The 17,422-nt window shown below is 37.6% G+C and overlaps 1 pseudogene; it reads right to left on the reverse strand.

The window, feature by feature from the left end:
* Positions 1 to 564: 564 nt before the first annotated feature.
* Positions 565 to 1,119, reverse strand: Psmb3l3 (proteasome 20S subunit beta 3 like 3; annotated as a pseudogene).
* Between the last annotated feature and the right edge of the window lie 16,303 nt (positions 1,120 to 17,422).

Raw genomic sequence — 17,422 nt, forward strand, 5'->3', positions numbered from 1 at the left:
ATTGAGATTACAGTATAGTTACAATACTTCTGACCCTTTTCTCCTCCAAACTTTCTCATATGCTTTACCCTACTCTTCTTCAAATTCATGACTTCCTTTTGTTAATAATTCTTTTTACATGGATATATATATATATTCCTAAATATATCCTGTTCAGTCCATATAATGTTACTTATATGTATGTTCTCAGGACTGACCATTTGGCATTGGAAAACCAACTAATATGATCTGTTCCAGGGAAGACTATGTATCCCACTCCCAGCTTTACTCAGTTGTTTCTAGTTCTTTGTGTATGACTGAGGCCTCTTGGAATTTTTTTTGTTTGTTTTTTCTACTTTGCCATGTCCACTGGCATTGTCTTTGTTTAGCCTACCTTTGGGTAGGCACATTTATGACTTTGCCGTGTCCATTGGCATTGTCTGTGTTTAGCCTACCTTTGGGTAGGCACATTTATGAGACTTTGTGGATGTAGCTTTTGACATTGCCGGATGACAGAAATCTCATAGTAAACTCTTGACTCTTATAGTCCTTCTGCTCTGTTGTTTGCAATGTTCGTGAACTTCCTTAGGTGGGGAGTGTTTTGTAGATGTATCTATTGGAACTGGGCTCCACGATTCTGCATTTTGATTGGTTGTCATCATTCACAATGGGTCAGCCAGTGAGGTCCAGAGAGCAAATGAAGGGCTTAAAGGTCTTCGGATCCAAGCCAGCAATGACAGGCTCTGTGTAGTACAGACCAAACCATTTCTCATACAAGAGGTTGGCCACCATGCTCATGAGTGTGTAAGGCTTCATCTGCCGACCTTCCTTCAGCTCATACAGGTTCAGTCGGAACTTGAGATGCTGGGCAACTGTCTGGACATCAGTGGCCAGGCTGGCTAGGCCTATGTAGAGCCTGCCACCCATGGGGAATATCTTCTGGAAGTCCGTGGTCACCATCTGGGCCTGGATCCCGAAACGCCTGTCTGCAGCGATGGCCACACAGTTCTTTCCCTTCATGGCCTTGAGGGCCCCTCCATTATAGGACATAATAGACAAGATTTGGCTGTAGATTGGGAGCCTGATCTCCACCGCGTTTCCTACAAACTGGCTCTCGGGGGATGAATTATCAAATCCCATGTTCATTACCCTTTTCCTCGTTTTTTCATTTCATACCCATAGTGACTTCCCTCTTTGATAATTTGTTTTAATAAGTAATTTAAGAAACAAATATTTTCACACTGTGCTATGTGATCTTCATTTCCTCTCCAAATTCACATGTTGAAAGTCCCTGAGTGGTAGACAGTACTTGGAGGAGGCCTCTGAGGGAGATAATGAAATATGAGCGTGGAGTCCCAATGCTCCAGAGGGATTTATGCCCTTATAACGTAGGCCTCAAGGAGCTGCGATCATATGAATCACAGAAGGAAACATCTTGCTGTTTCAGCTTCTCAGCTCTAACAGAGCTGATGAAGACACCGACACGAGCGTTTTATAATGCTGACTTGGACAAAGCTGTAGATAGGCGAGTAAGAAGAGCATGAGTTAAAGGATCAAAATAAAGAGAACTCTAAAGAACACATTCTCAAGTGGTCATCTTTCTCCCAGTGGCCATAGACTGAGTCTTGTGAAAGTCCTTTTGGGGCCCTGTGTTGTGCTCTGAGAGCAATTATTATCAAATCTGAATGATGGCCTGTTGTATTTAAGCTCTTTAATTGTTTGCAAAATTATTTTCACAATTATTCTTTGCATTATAAATTAAAGTAATGAAATTTATCTAACGTCGCTGCTTTTTTACTGACAAAACTATTGTGTGTCATTGCTACATTAATTTTCTCATTTCCATGTTTTTCTCATTACCATTTAAATCTTCACTTGCGATTGCTAGTATTTATTTTTACGATAATAATAACAATTTATCTATTTACTAAAGTTGACAATTTTTGTTCCATTAGTATGTGGGACTAAACATGATGTTATGATTTATTAATTTAATGTGGAATAATGAAACCAGGCTAGTTAAGATATTTGTCACTCAAATACTGGATATATTTTACTAAGAGGTCATTTAGAATTTACTGTTTAGCAAGTCTTCAATGTACTTTATTATTAAATATATTCAGCATATTGAGGCACAGAGTGATGCTATGATTTATAAATACAATGTTTAACAATGAAACTGAGCTAGTTAGCATATCTGTCTGTCACCTCAAATAATGAACATGTTTTATTATGAGAATATTTAATATGCACTTTCTCCAAGTTTGAAATGTGAACACTCAGTGCTCTTCAGTATTTTGTTGAATAGAGCTAATGACAAAACAAACATGTTATTCCTGACTGAAGTCTTATCCCCTCTCACTAGCATCTCCCTGATTTTTAATGGTAGGAGTAAATATGTTCAAATAGAAAAGTCTATGCGTGTGATTGTTTGGAGAAGTCTCTGATTATAGATGCATGTGCCTATATCTCTGGACCCCAAAGTCATTTCTAAAATTTCTATGTGTTAGGAAATGTTAAGCAAACTGTCTCTAACTGTGAGTTCATGGTATGAATGATGGGATGTGAAGATAGGACACATCAGATACCTGCAAGATCTGCAGTCAAAGTGAGATAAACATTCAGAGTATCTAGAGCAGTCATGAAATACATGAAATATTACAGAGAAGGTGAGCAGGTGGTAGAAGGGTAAACAGGAATTCTCATAATAGAGAAATGGAGAAGGTCGACAGCTTTGTATGCTTGAACATTAGCTGCTGGCTCTATGCTGGTTGCAGTTGGTGATGTTCACATTCTCTTGGGTAAGGAAAAAATTGGGAACACATAAAGTTGATTATGGTTTCTTTGGAAAGTCAGTTGTGCCGGATGGTGTTTTGTTGGGAAAAACATGTGAAGCGGTATTTTACTGAAGCAGACACAGGTGAGAGGATGTTTTTACTAACGCAGACACATGAAGGAACGATTTGCTTGAGCAGAAACAGGTGAAAGGATGTTTTACTAAAGCAAGCATATGAAAGGATGCTTGATGAAGGATTCTTCTCTAATTACACATGTGCATTAGTTCACCTTACATTGAGTAGCTGAGTTCTGTCATCACTCCACAGAGAGAAATGTACCACAAAACTTCTGGTGGTGTTCTGGAGGCTTCTTGCTGCTTCTGAGGACTCAGGCTGATTGGCAGAGTGAGGTCAGCTGATATAGACTCATGTGGAGTTTTGCTAAGACAGGCTCACAGGCTGAGAGAAGAAACATGATGAGGCACAACCTATGGAGGACACATGATGTATGGAGGGAGTATTAATAGGACTCAAAGGACAATGGCAGGAGGTGGGCTTGCATAGCTAGCTTTGCAATGTTTCTTGGTCTCACATTTTCACTGATCTTGAGAGAAGCAAGGCAGAGAACTTCTCCTGGTGTCCCTGTTGGTCCTAATCCTTCCTGTTGACTTGTGACAATTTATCCGAGGCCTGGCTGTTTCTCTTTGGTCATGCCACCGCTGCTGCTTTGTGTTTACTCTCCTGACACTACTGCCCTGGGCTGCTGGTATATTCATGAAGTGTTTGTGAATTGATTGAGATGCTATTGCTGCCCTGTAAGTGGAACTGCTGATTTCCTGACAACACAGATGGGATTTGCTCAAAAGAACAATTTCTAAATGGTCCACTTTGCCCATATCCTAATAAACTTTCTTTTCCACTACCTCTGGTGGGTAATGGGCTAGAAGGAAGGTTAAAGTATTTAAGAACTATAAAGGGAGGAAGGAAGGAAGAAAGGAAGGAGGGAGGGAGGGAAGGAGGGGAGGAGGAAAGGGGGAAGGAATAAAGGAAAGATAGCAAGCAAGCAAACAAGCTCAAAATACCAACTTTAAGTTGGTTCAACCTGGAGACAAGCAAATGTGACTCTAGGCATAGTCTGACTAAGGGTATAGGCTTGATTATGGCTTTCTTTTCTATGTAGATATCTTTGTGATGTTGATCAATAAAGATTTCAAACTGAGCTCTGGTAATTCATCAGATTAAATGTTCTAAATATTGTGGAGGAAACCCATGGTCCACTAAAAATCTTACAGAGCATTAGTTCAAGAAAATTATTTTAAAATGTATTTTATGTTTCAAAGGCAAGCCTTTAAAATAGTCAGTCTTTGACTCCACATTTAAGGAAGAATAAAGATCATTAATGGTTGTGAATATCTGTTTTGCTCTGTCCATTGAGATCCTGTTTCTCAAACACATAAATGGTCTCACATCCTCTTTGTAGCTTCTTGTTTGACGTCAGGCTTCTACAGCTTCTTGTCTATTTTAATTATACAAATAGTTAGAAGTTGAAAACCAAAAGTTTCTGTGTATATCTCAACCCTAACATCTACAGGAATGCACCCTATACAACCTTGAGGAGTAAAAACTGCATTTCTGTGGGCAACAGCATTGTGGGGTGGAAAATGTGCATCCTAGACCAGGGCAAAGCAAAGTTAAGTGGTTTCCAACTAAATAGATTTTTAACACCCACAGATCAAAGCCCCTTCCTAGAGTACACCTTGTAGATTTTTCTTCAACTCTGTAACCGAAGAGTAAGTGTACTTTTCTTTTTCAAAATGAAGACTTTTTTGTTGTTAACCATGATTGTATGGATGAAAATATCCTGTTGTGATAATCTCAGATAATAAATACTGTACAAAAAAATCATAAAGAAGTCATTCTGTGAATTCTTCAGTCACGTTAGTGGAAAGTGTTAGCTCTGTGTTCTAGGGCAAAGAAAACTCTTTTGTTCTTGTGTATGTGTTTCCTTGTTTGTTAAAGGTAAACACGTGTGAAGAATAGCATCTCATTTGGTCAGTAAGTGGTTCGATGAAACCGTATTTAATGCTACACCATTAAGAATGTTGGCTATTCCAGTTATTGTGTCATTATTCTTCCTCCAACGTATGTGCCAGCATGATTTTATATGGAAATAATCATGTTGACCACAATGTTTCAAGACAGATCTTAAAACTTAGCACTTTATTGGATCCATTTTCAAGTCAATGCATATGAATCATTGTCCTCACTGAAAACATCATCAGAATTAAGTACAAAGTAAGTTAATCTTTATTTGCAAAGATCTCATGCTGGAAAGTTTGTGTGAGAGTTTATTAAAAAGAGAAAGATGGATGCTGAGTGAAGGATATTAGAAGTTTGCCTCCTCATTGGACATCTTTCCTGATGGACATTGTTTCTCTCCATCACATGGGGAAATGGGATACAGGACAAAAATCTCTACTATGAGAACAAGAAATTCAGGATAGACTCACATAAGCTTCAGCTTCCTAAAGTTCAGCCTCAATCTTGATATGACTATAGTTAAAGCCTCTTTTGTTCAGACAAACACATCTTTGACCCCTGTTGGTCTTTACTAATGGCTTTCTCTGCTTAAAGTCTTTCCCTGGTCAGGAACTGTTTTAATTCTGTTGGAATAGTTTAAATGCAATTGTTATGACTTTTTTTTCTGTTGTTTCCATTTTTTAGTACACTTTAGCATGTCCATTAAGTACCTCTTACTCTCATTCTTTGGAATGATACAATGAATTATAATTATTTAAGTTTCATGCTCACTTACTACTCAGTCCACTGCTGATTGTTTAGAATATTGTTTTTTTCAATGTTCTGTTGCTAAATTAAAGAAAGTCTCTGCTGTCTGATTAACTTACTGCTTAGGTTTATGTCAAGCTTATTAATTTAATAAATGGGCCATTCTTTTTACAATGCAGCTTCCCTCTGAGTTAAATAAACTTAGGAAGTACATTCTTTACTGACTTGTTGGTGAATGTCTATTGATAGATACGACTCTCAATTTTTATCTTATGATTTTTTTATTGTGTCATCTCTTTACTGACAGTTTAAGTGGGTATAAAATTCGAAACAGACTGTCATCTGTTTTCTTCTCTGTTCTGATGATATTACTTTGTGGAACATTAATTTTTAATATCTTTGTTGAGAAGTTAATACCAGTCTATAATATATTAATTTTGTTCCCTCTTCGATTATCTCTTTTTCTTTGCTTCCCTGTACTTTTTACTAAGGTGATTAGATTCAGATTTTCTCTTAGTAATGCTGCATATAACTCATTGTTATTCATATGAACATGTTTGCTTTTGTACAATGCCTTGCATTAGTTTGAGATTGTTTTCAAGGTGATATGTTGAGACTCTTTATTCTACAGTTCTTTTTCATGTTTCTATAAACAATCTCAAGATATTTTTTATTATATACTGTGATGTGCCTTCTTTTAGAATTTGTGTAAAACTAAACTGAACCTGTAAACCTGAGGTCAGTAGATTCCTATTAGGGTTTCAGTAAGTTTTATAAGAGTAAATTAAATGGTGACTAAACTAAGAGCCTCACCCTCCATTCTTAAACACCATTCTGCCTTATGTATCTCTATTGTCAGTGTTCTTTCCTTATGGTATTATGAACAGACATATCTTGACCACTACCAGAACACAGTACTTTCCTGGTTCTTTTGTTCTCTCTATTTTCATGGGTATTTTTCTCAAATTTATTATATCATCTCTTTTCTAAAGTATTAGCGGTAACTATTTTATTGTTTAACACCCTTTTGGCTTTTTTCTTCTTTTTTTTATGCATTTGTGAAAGTTCTGTGTGTCTGTTTTATAGTGTTCTTTTCTTATGAACCCAATTTGTTCTTTTATGTCTATAATCATTCAGAACAAATCATTATGGTCTTAATTTTATGTTCCCGTTATTTGAAATCCTTGATGTTCTAAACAAATTTGATTTTATTCTGACATTGTCCACTGTCTGTTTGCTTGCTATTTTTTGAAAATGTTTATGGACATAATGAAGCTTTGAATTTTGTCCTTGTCATTTATAAGGCGAGTGGTCTTCACTACTCAGCCAACTCTCAGCGCTTCACATTCCTGAAATGTAAATTGAACATACTAATAGAACTAATTTATTAATACATTATATAATAATGCTATAGTTTAAATAAATTAACATGCATTTATTATCCCTGAATTTTACTTGTCATCATCCTCACCATTAGCTTTGTGAATTTAGCTTTATTGGTCATCCATATTCTTCAATTCAGTGGGTATGTGCTCATTGGTTTTCTATTACTTTTTCTCAGTAAAATATTTTTTCTCAGTAAAAGTATTATTTTACTCAGTAATTTCTAGAGATTCTCCAATGTGAAGCCATTTTCTATTTTAAGTTGTGATGGTTTAGTTTAATGAGCAAAAAGGGAAATGTAGTTTCAGTAGGCTAACACTGGGATTAGAGAAGGGCCAGTAAAGAGGAATGACAAATACATTATGAAGTCTTGCTGGCTAGTCATAAACACCACATAACCCTGTTTCCATGTAACTTACAGCATGAGTAAGCCAAGAGAAATACATATTTTCTTTGGTGGGCAAATACTGAAAAGAGAAGAAGACTGCTAATGTTAGCCAGACTCTGTTCTTTCCTAAGCTCCTATACAAGCTGTAATGGTTGCCATGAAGGGAGCTGGGGCAGAGACTAGAGTAAAGGTGTTCCTCTGCATGGAAATATGAAGCCCAGGGAAAGAAGTTTTTTGTTCACTATTATTAACGTTTTCTAGCATTATCCTGTTAAAAATTCATCTTTATTCCAGGCCGGACAGTGTGTGTGTGTGTGTGTGTGTGTGTGTGTGTGTGTGTGTGTGTGTATGTGTGTGTGTTATAGGGCTACTTATGCAAGTAGACAGTTTTTACAAGTCTACACATTTGCCTACAGCATAATAGGTTAAATGTCTCTGCTTGGTAGAATTCTTAGTTCTATCTCTCCTTTTCACTATTCAAAGCTCAGAGTGAGTGCTGAATTCTACTTAACTGTATACTAATTGAGCAATTTATTTTTTTCATAAAAAATCAGTTGTATATTTCAAAAAGTATGTTATTTTCTCCAGGAATTGTGGCCATTTGAAGTGGGTGGTTGTGTTAGCTGGCCTACTGTGTCAGGACCTAGAGAACCCTATAATAGACTCTATACTATCATCATGTCTACCTGCTTGATGTGTGGTCCTTTATTGTGCCTTTTGCTTTTGTCCACTCTTCCCTTGTGTTTGATGGTCTGCCTGGTGACATAACTCTTATTCTTATTCATCTGTTATTAGTCTTCCTACCACTATAAATTCATAAATTTGCCTTGTTACTACGAAGGAAAGATATTATTACCTTCCTTTTGTCTAGTGATGAATCCAGGAAGCTAAATTATTTGCTTCTAGTTTCTTATGGAACATTCAGCAATATGTGGAACAAATTTTGGATTCACCATAAAAGATGAAAGCACTATCAGTGTTTTTTAGGTAGAGTACAGAGATGATACTAAATATCATATTATGTATAAGAAGTCTCTTAGACTAAAAAGCTTCTAAACTCAAATATCAACAGCTTTGCTGAAATTGACATAGTTTTAGAATTACGTTTAACTTCATATAGACTTTATTTTTACATACTATACATCCTCTAACCAAGATATGTATTTTCCATTACTTGTGGTTGCTTTTTTTTTTTCCAGAGCTGAGGACCGAACCCAGGGCCTTGCGCTTGCTAGTCAAGCGCTCTACCACTGAGCTAAATCCCCAACCCCACTCTTGGTTGCCTTGAAGAACGTGAGGGTAAGATACTGTTGCTGAAGACATCAGACATTACAGTCATAGGATTTGGCGAAGTCAAGCTACCACTGACCTGGAAGCCACCCCTTTGGTTAGCTCTAATACTTGTTAGTGTGACAAGGCTCTATGAAGCCTTTTAGATAAAAATGTCATTAATAATCCTCTCCATCAGAAATTCAAACAACTAAAACAATGACTGTTCTGGTGAGATATGGCTAATGATGCAGTAGTGGTACTAGTATCTTGAGTGTGCCCAATTGCTGTCTGATTATAGATAAGGACCACTAAATAGGAGAAAACACATTCCTGATATTCCAGCTCAGCTGCTGGCTAGACATGTCATAGACACGGAGAACTTTCTATTCTCATTTCACTAAATTGACAGAATATTTAACTACATTCTAAATACTCATTTTTAATTCATAGATTAGTGTAGCTTTATGTCACATCAAAGAAGTTTCTTTTTTGCAGTAGAGGGATATTATTTCAGATAATCACAATTGCCTAGAGTATAAGGAATGAGCAACTATGGAATGCCCATCCACGAATAGGACCTCTACATTGTGCCTATACACAATGATTATGAAACATTGTGGAAGAAAAGACAAATCAGTGATAGAGGTCAGTTGGCATAGAAGACTGCTGTGAAATAATGTCCTCTGTGCATGGTATGGCTGCTATACCCATGAATGCTCAACAATTCTGGGTGTCTGCACAAGACCACCATCTAGAACAGCAATCTGGCTACTCTGGGATCTGAATTAGCCACCATGAACACTCCCACTTTGGCTCAGATTTGCCATCCCTGGGCTTAATAGAATACCTGGTGTCTATGTATCTGTTCTGAGATTGCTACTGAAAATGGCATGTTCCAAAACTTAAATTGTTTTGACATTTGCTTTTTATCCAGAAGGTTTAGGGCAGTGAGGATGAATTAGGGAGGGACAGGGGCCGTTTAGTTGATTTTGAGCTATGAGGGATATCAGATAGGGAATTGTCCTTTAGCTATGATGACAAAAGTAGATCACATCATTGTCTAAGTTTTAGGTTTCTGGATGGTCTACTAAGGAGACTGACTTAAGCTTTTCCAGCCTCAGCTTATTTCAGAAACAGGGACAATCATGTCACTTGATGGAGCAACTGTGGGTATAAATGTTGGTATAAGCAAACGTCTTAGAAAACTTGACATATAGGAAGTCTGATCATGAAATTTTGTGCCTGTTCTATAGTTCAGCAAGGCCCTTGTTGTATTCACCCCTTCCATACAGAAGCTAAAGCTAAGTCTGGGAAACTGCTAAGTGATATCCCAAGATTTAAACCTGTGCCCATGATTCTGGGGCTTTATGGACTTTGAGCTGCTGGACAGAGTTCGTTGTACTCCTCTTATTCACAGACTCTCAGGCTTTGACCTTATTTAGATGTAAAGATCTTACAGGTATTAGTTTAGATGACCCAGAACAGAGGAGGCCCCAAACCTGCAAGAGACTAAATTCTTCTTTTGAACCATTAGAAGAATGCACACCTCTGCTCACAGTTACAGGTCATGTTTTCTGGTCTCTAGTTGTAAGATAGAATATTTTCTCTGATAATATACTACCACACAAATAAATATAAATAAATAATCACTTTGTGATTTCTTTTCTTTTAGTGGACCTATGAAATAAGAACTATCTAAGTGTTCTTTGCCCCTGCTGATGTAGCACTGGCCCTGACCTCAGATGAAGCCTCTGTTTAGGAAGTGGAAGTTCTGGGTTCTCCAGGCAGCCTTTCCTGTCTGACTGGCAAGGTTATTTTAAACTTTAGCTTGTGAAAGTTGTATTGAGGAATTCTCTCACTTTTCAGGAGGAGTCAGACTTTACTCATTAATATGCATTTTTAAAATAGCAGATTGCCAGAAGGTCTCCTCAGAAGTCCAAAGGTTAAGAATAGAAATCACGTAATTTTTTTTTAATTTCCATGTCTGTGTGTGTTTGGCTTGCATGTATATATGAGAATTACATTTGTATCTGCTGTTCACAGAGGCCAGCCAAAGGCACTGAAGCGCCTAAAGCTGACGTTAGAGCTGCTTCTGAGGTATCATGTAGAGGCCATTGAACTCAGGTCTTCTGTAAGAGCAATGTGATCTCTGAACATCTGAGAGCCTCCAGGCTTCACTTTTCTCCAGGCAAAACCCACCATTATCACCATCACCACTGCCACTGCCACCACCACTGCCACATTATCACCTTTGTTGTTATTTAAATAAGTCACAAGGTTATTGTGACAAGTACAATGAAAATTATATTAAATAAATTACCTCGTTTAATTATTACTAAACGGTAATGGGCAGTACTAGTACTCATTTTGTAGGTGTAAAAATTCCCCAGAGCATAAAAAGTGTGTCACAGTAGAATGGAGTACACGTGGTTAGCCATAAAGCTTGTCCCATGCCTTTGATATGCTCCAATGTACTCACTTTCTCTAACAGTGGATCTCAACCTCTGGGTCATAAGCCCTGCAGGGATTCCATATCAGAGATCCCGAACATCAAATATTTACAATAACATTTCTAACAGTAGCAAAATTATAGTTATGATGAGGTGATGAAATAATTTTATGGTTGGGAGTCACTACAACATGAGAAACCATATTAAAGGGTCACAGCATTAGGAAGGTTATGAGCCACTGCTCTAGAAGAAGTAAAATCAACTGAAATCCAAATTCATTTGTAATAATAATCGCCTTTATCTGTTATAACAGATGAAGATTGAGTCCAGCATCGTTCAAATGAGGGGCAATCAATAAAATGAAACTACCAATTTCAGTTTGAGGATTTAAAAAGAAAAGGAGAGAAAAAGGGGGATTAATGTGGAATGAGAGTTGGCACTTTTGCTTTATTCTCTCAAGACAATAATTTATAGAAATTGTGTTAGAAAGTGCTCCTGACCCTCAAGGTGAGCATATGTTTTATAGACAAAAAATTAAAAATGTCAAATCATATAAAAAGGACAACTTAGTCAAACCTCATTAAGTATCAGACCCCACACTATGTATATTTCACAGGAATTGTTAATATAATTTCTAAGGGAGTCGTAAAAATCTTTTCTTTAGAGTTATCTTTATTAACCTCCTTTTATTAGCCTACCTTTGGAGGCTTAGAGGTATCATATGGGGGAAAAGGGCCTCTTATTTTTCTGACTCCTTAAAGTACTTCTAATCTACATTATTTAGGAAACTTAATTATTAGAATATCCCAGAAAATATATTGAAGGATTTAACATAGTTGATTCACTTTAATCTCATAGGAACCCTGAGAAATAGGTTTTGCTTTTAACTATTTTAAAGCAAGGGCATACAGATGGGTAAATTGGTGTCTCAAGTCATCATGTGGAAAAGCCAGGATTTGAAGCCAGGTTTGGCCCCTGAACTTGTACTGCATAACTGCTTGTGTTCTCAAACAACAGCAATTGCAGTAGTTATTAATACTAATACTGATACTACGATGACTACTACTACTACTGCTACTGCTACTACTACTACTACTGCTACTACTACTACTATTACTACTACTACTACTACTACTACTACTACTACTACTACTACTATAATGCTAGTATTAATAATAAGCCTGAGCATGTATAATTGTTACTAAACTATTCCTGGTAAGAATTTTTTTAAAAGTTGCTTCAAGTTTAGATGCTCATTGAGGAGCAGGTGAGACCATTGAGATAGAAGAGCGAGGATTAGACAGGGAGGGATGGGAGGAGGAATGGTACAGAGGTACTTGGGTGTAGAAGAGGCATTCCAACTTGTTCAAAAGATCAGGGACTGGGGGGAAAAAGGTAAGCATCTGAGAGAGAGTGACTTTGACTCAGTTGCACTGATGCACAGATCTCATGTTCTTGACATTGAGGAACACCCACAGATCAACTTCTTGATGTCCGGGGTGCATTGTGTTATTCAGATACCATTCAGAAATGCCCAGGGCATTGACTGTAAGTTTTCATTAACTTCCCTTTATCTGCAACATTGCTCTCTCCTTAATCATGTCCTTAGTCATGTTGTTCCAGCCAACGACTCATAAATAGGGAAACAGAAAACGAAAAGAATGACTTCTGTGTGCTAATACCTCAGGTACTTCCTGTAATTCAATTTTAGAGCAACAAACACTCAGTGGATCATTATCTCAGTTCGACAGGTGAGGAGAGTAAATCGCAAGAAGTTTAGCTGAATTCCCCAACCTCATTCAGCAAACTTACTCATCTTGGGGATGAAGTAACTTCCCAAGAAACTGACCTGGAGAAGATCTGACCCTTCAGTGTGGTGTAGATTTTGTTGGTTTTAACATCAACTTTCCTCTTGTCTCTCAAGTCTAACACCTCTCAATAAATAAATATGATTTGATACTAAGAGTAGTAACCAGCAGAGTAACTGCTAGTAACTACTAGACTAGTTATATTGGCAAATAAGACTAGCAATATTCATTTCAGAATAAGCCTTAGATATCCCATATATGAAAGACAAAGGAAAACTTAGCCTAATTTGGGTAAAAACACTCATGATTATTCCAATATTTCTGGTACTCAAAGCCACACTCTGCATATGTGCCTGTTCGCCTGTTAGATATGCTTACTGTGTTTCAGAGTTCTAGAGGATCTATAATGGTCAGCTCAACTGTTGGCCATAATGGTCAGCTCAACTATTGGTCAGTTGACTGCAAAATGCAGAACTATTCCCCTACTGTCTTGTTTACTCTTTGTATTAGTAGAAAGGGGGTTTACTATTTTTATAGGCTTAATTTTGTTTAAATGAAAATGTGGTTGTTAATATTTTCCTAAATTTGTAAAAAAATGTATTTAAGTTCATCATATAGGTTCTATTATAGGCAAGAGCCATTTGTAAGCCTTGTGGTATGTGATGAGTGTGTGTATGTGTGTGCTTGCATATGTGACAGGTTTATTAATATAGAATAGATATGCAAAGAACCATATATTTAATGAATACTGTTTTCTGGGTTTGCAGATTTGCAAACATTCATGATATTAACACTACAAACAATTTAACAGGCACACATGATATTGTCCAAAATATTCTTAGTATGTGAACACTAAAATAAAGTAGCTCTGAGCTTTAAGACATATATTCCTTTGTTAAGGACCTGGTTTTGTTGTATAAGTTATTTTCATTATTTGGATCTCTAACATACACACACACAGACACACACACACACACACAGACACACACACATAGACACACACAGGCATACACTCATTTTTATGGTTGTTGTTGAGACAGTCTCTGTAAACAAATCTGTTAATGAATGCATGACAACTTTGCTTCATTCTCCCAAGTCTAAGAATTATTTGTGTGAACTACTATAGCTTCATATATTCATCTATCATCCTGTCTATCTTTCCATCTTTTTCCAAATTTTCGATTTCTTTAATTGAAACTGAGGGGGGAAAGATAAAAAGAAAAAGAAACGTAGTAAAAAAAAGACTATCTTCTGCACAGTTAGGTAAATGGCTCCCCCTGGGGTTTTGCAATGAGAGAACCTCACCACTATTTCTAGCCTTGATCAAGCATGGACTTCCTAGATAGGCTCCTCATTCTTTATGTTAATCCAGCCAACAGGGTGCGTAGCTAAAGACTTGTAGACTGTATTAATGGAGATTGTTGAAAGAACACGTCATTGAGATTGGACTTGCGTGGACTTAGAACATCTCTTCTCTCCTGGTCATATTGGGTACATTTTCTCATCCCCATGATGTAATACTTGCTGAGGCAACTCACAGGAGGAAAAATTTAGTTTGGATTGCAGTCCAGAACATGGCAAGGGAAGTGTAGCATTAGGAACTAATGGCTTTTGGTTGTGACAGCTAGAACGTGAGGTGTCTGGTTCATTTCATTGATGGATACAGAAAACTAGGCATAAGCTGAGTCACTTATAACCTTATCTATGACTTATACCTGCCAGCTGGAATGGATTTCCAAAAGGCTTCAAAACCTTCCCAAACAACAGCACCAGGTGGTAGCCAATAATCAAGCCCGAGAGCCTGTGGGGGACATTTCATATTCAAACCATCACACTGGTTGTGCAAGCCCTTGGGAAATTTACCAGTTTCCTCAAGCCTTGGTTTCTTGATCTGTAAATTGTCAATAGAAATGCTCCTTTCAGGACCCTGCCACTGATATAATGAAGCAGTTGTTCTGTACCCTCACTGGATCTTTGTCTGGCTGTTATTTCTGTGATGTCCCATGCTGCAAAAAGGCAAAGTAAATATTATATTAAAATTGTCTCCCCAAACACCTAGCACAGATCCTGAGATATTGTAGTGTTAAGCTAATTCTTTAAATAGTTTCTTGAGTCCTTGATGCTTCTGTAACTATGGCTGGTCTATGGTACACAATCTTCAGTGTTAGGAAACTTGCTAAGTGGATAGACATATCTTCCTCATACATTAGTGTAAGTTGTATATTGGGCACACTTTTTTTTTGGATAGCATCTCTTTAAGTGGATTTTTTACACCATTGATTTCTGGGATTGGGGAAATGTGTACAATTTCTGTTTCCAGAGGGTAAGGCAAATTCTGAAATAGAGAATTCTTGCAGATATCATGTGCCTGGAGGATGGTATGGTTTCTTATTTGACCATGGTAAATCCTCTAGAAAGGGGATGAAGTTTGATACTAAATGAGCACAGGAGAGGAATACAGCAAACAGTCAGCCATTCCTTAATGTTCTTTGTGAGCTGATGCTAGGGACATTGATTTGAATAGTTGTTCAAGTTTGTCCGATGCACTTTCCCAGTTGACTCTTGCATTCCATTCAGGAATTTACTTCAATTTCAACATCGTCACCAGTCCTCTGCAATAAGTCCATTTAACTCTTTTGTGGTGACATTGTATCTTTTATCGTCTTGTGTTTCCCAGTGTCTTGCTTGAGGTGATAGATGTGCAATGAATGTCTGTCTCTCAATCTTTGGGCATAATATTGAAATGCAAAACTTACCATTTTATTAAAGGATAAAGAAGGATTTATGAAGGCACAATGCCTTGGGACACGTTATTTAGTTGATTCATAAAGCTTGGATCAGGGTTCATGATTAGATATAAAATTTTATACTTAAAAAGTTGAATACCATATGAAATGTTCTTATACTAAAAGTTAATGACACGGTTGCCTGGATTAATAAAAATTCATAACATTTACTACACATATACACATCCATAAAATGCTGTTTGAAATAATATACTCCTTTGAAAGATACTATGAAAGTATGAGAGACTTGTATAGAATATGCATACTTAGGGATGAAGAAGTAAAACGGGAGGAGAAAAATGGAAAGAAGGGAAGGAAAACCCAAAATGCCAAGTAATTTGAATACTGATAGTTTTTTCTTTGAGTGTGAGACATAAATGCATAAAATTTGGCCTGTCTAGTTAATAAAAAGATATGCAAATAGGTGCCCATTGAAACCTGCTATCATTTGTATTAAACTGGAATGCAGGATACTTAATTTCACTCAGATTATTTTTTTGCTTCTAGAATATCCCTCTCAGGGTTCCTGAGAGTGTTATAACCACCCATTCATCCACACGTCCATCTTAAAAGTTGTGGTGGTTTGTATATGCTCAGCCCAAAGAGTGGCACTATTAGAAGGTGTGGCTGTATTAGGATAGGTATGCCCTTCTTGGAGGGAGTATGTCACTGTAGTTGTGGGCTTTAAGGCCCTCATCTTAGCTGCCTGGAAGTCAGTATTCTGTTAGCAGCCTTCAAACGAAGATGTAGAACTCTCAGCAACTCCTGCGCCATGCCTGCCTGGATGCTGCTATGTTCCTACCTTGATGATAATGGTCTGAACCTCTAAACCTGTAAGTCAGCCCGAATTAAATATTTTCCTTGTAAGAGTTGCCTTGGTCATGGTGTCTCTTCACAGCAGTAAAACCCTAACTAAGACAAATGAATACTGTGTTAGGTCCTCTATAGGATGCTGGAGTAGCAAAGGTTAAAGTCAGAAGATAGTCCTTAAGAACTCAAACTGCAAAAGCTTGTGAAAAATTTGCATGCTATTTTTTTTCTGAGGTATCATTGGGATCCTGGGATAGTTTGCCTATCCCAAATTGGGGAACAAAATTGACTAAATCCACTTGAAATTAAAATACAACATGGGTGAGATATGGTTGGAAACTCTCATGGATACAACTTGCATCATGGATGACATCTTGTATCATGGATGACAAGCTATCAGTATTTTTTTTAACCAGGTTTCACACATTTTCACATGATTCTGATTCCATTTTTCTAAGATCCTATTTTGGCTACAGCATCTTTGAGTGCATCATCTCTCTTCATGCCTAACCAAGATATCTGTAGCCTTTGCCTTTCTATCTAACTTTAGCTAGATATAACCTGAATCTGATAGACAGTTCTTTCTTCCTACCTGTCTGCCTGTCTGCCTGTCTGCCTGTCTGCCTCCCTCCCCCTTCCCTCCCTCCTTCCCTCCCTCCCTCTCCCTCCCTCCCTCCCTCCCTTCTTTCTTTCTCTCTCTCTCTCTCTCTCTTTCTCTCTTTCTTCACTCCAGATTTTATTCCCCTCCTGATCCACTCGTTAAGAGTTCCACATTCCATACCTTCTCTCCCACCCATGTCCCCTAACACTCCCCTCCCTGTTTCCACAAGGATTTCCCCACCCCACCCACCCCAACAGACCTCTAAACTTCCTGGGGCCTCCAGTCTCTTGAGGGCTGGGTACATCTTCTCTGACTGAACCCAGACCCAGGAGTCTGTATATGTGTTGGAGGCCTCATCTAAGCTGGTGTATGCTGCCTGGT

Source organism: Rattus norvegicus, chromosome 7, assembly GCF_036323735.1.
Source record: "Rattus norvegicus strain BN/NHsdMcwi chromosome 7, GRCr8, whole genome shotgun sequence".
Lineage (NCBI taxonomy): Eukaryota > Metazoa > Chordata > Mammalia > Rodentia > Muridae > Rattus > Rattus norvegicus.